This window comes from Apteryx rowi, unplaced genomic scaffold (genome assembly GCF_003343035.1).
Source record: "Apteryx rowi isolate R43461 unplaced genomic scaffold, aptRow1 scaffold_220, whole genome shotgun sequence".
Classification (NCBI taxonomy): Eukaryota; Metazoa; Chordata; class Aves; order Apterygiformes; family Apterygidae; genus Apteryx; species Apteryx rowi.
Window position 1 is genome coordinate 1,110,136 of NW_020448531.1, and position 1,486 is coordinate 1,111,621.

At 76.0% G+C, this 1,486-nt stretch overlaps 1 protein-coding gene across 1 annotated transcript in view; it reads left to right on the forward strand.

Moving 5' to 3' along the window:
• The window catches only part of CBARP (CACN subunit beta associated regulatory protein), a 10,917-nt gene that overhangs the window by 569 nt on the left and 8,862 nt on the right, over positions 1-1,486 (forward strand). The window lies entirely within an intron of this gene.

Sequence of the window (1,486 nt, forward strand, 5' to 3'; positions counted from 1 at the left end):
CTGCGCGGGGCCGGCGGCGGCGGCGGCGGGCTCGGCGTAGGCGCGGGCGCGGGGCCGCAGCAGGGGCAGGCCGCGGGACCCGAGGCCCAGGAGGCGGCGGGCGGAGAACATGGCGGCGCGGGGAGCGGGGCCGGGGCGACGCCAAGGGCGAGCGGGACCGGGCGCGGGGCACGCCGGGAAGCCGCCGGGACTACAACTCCCAGCGTGCGCCGCGGCGCCGCCCACGGACCTCCCCGGGGGCGGTGCCCGCCGGACTACAAACCCCAGTGTGCGCCGGGGCGGGGCCGGAAGTAGCGTAATATATCGGAACGGGCGCGCCGCGCCGCGCGCGGGGGCAGCTGGGAGTTGTAGTCCCCCGCCCCTTGTTTATTGTAGGGTCGCCTTGTTCCCCAAGGGCCGGGCCTGGGGGAGCTGTAGAAACCTGTGGGGGGGGGGGGGCGTTTGAGCCCGCGCCCTGCGCCCGGCAGGGTCTGTGCCTGCTCGTGCCCATCCCCAGGGCGTCTGGTCTGGGGCTGCCCAGCGCCACTGACCCCTGCCGCCCTGCTCCACCAGCCCCCAACCCCTGGCAGCCCCACACTGACCCCTCCCCCCCCCCAAAAAACGGCCCCCTCTCCCACAGGACGCCACTGCTTGGCCCTGCGGGACACCCGCGCTGCAGGGGACGGCGTTCCCCATCCCGGCGCCTGCAGCGCAGCTGGGGGCAGAGCTGCTGGGCCTTGCCCCACGGCCCTGCCCCACAGCCCTGTGCCGTGGGGCACGTGGCCTCAGGGATGCGCGTCCGGATGGCGTGGCCCCGGGTGGGCTCTGCCCCGGTGCGCTCGTGGTGGCGGCACCCGTCCCTCCCGGACATACCACATCTTACCGGCTCTGGCTCTCCTGGGCGCTGGCACCCAGGGCAGGAGGGGCAGTGGGGCAGGAGGAGGTCATGGGGGAGCAGGAGGGCGTGGGGCAGGGCTGCAGGGGCAATGGGGACCAGGGCTGTGGGGTGCTGGAGCCGGGGATGTGGGGCAGGGCTGCAGGGGGCTGTGTCCACACTGTGGGGCAGGCACACAGGGGCCTTACCCGGGGTGTGGGGCAGACGTGCAGGGCTGCGAGGCAGAAACACCGGGTGCTGCTGTGCTGTGGGGCAGGCACGTGGGGCAGGGATGGGGGGGCCATGCTGCGCTGTGGGGCAGGAACGCGGGGGCTGTGGGGCAGTGCCATGCCGTGGGGCAGGCACGTGGGGCTGCGGGGCAGGAACACGGGGGCCGTGGGGCAGGAACACGGGGGCCGTGCGGGGCCGTGGGGCAGCGCCGGCCCCCACGTCACGCCGCGCCGCGCGGGGGCGGCTCCGGTTCATTCATAAATCGCGGGGCCGCCCGGGCGCAGCGAGCGCAGCGGCGCGATGGAGCCCCGGCGCCGGCAGCGGCTCTAGGTGAGTGTCCGGCCCCCGCCTCGCGACAGCGCCTATCGCGACAGTCCGGGGGGCGGGGCCGCTGCCGGGACC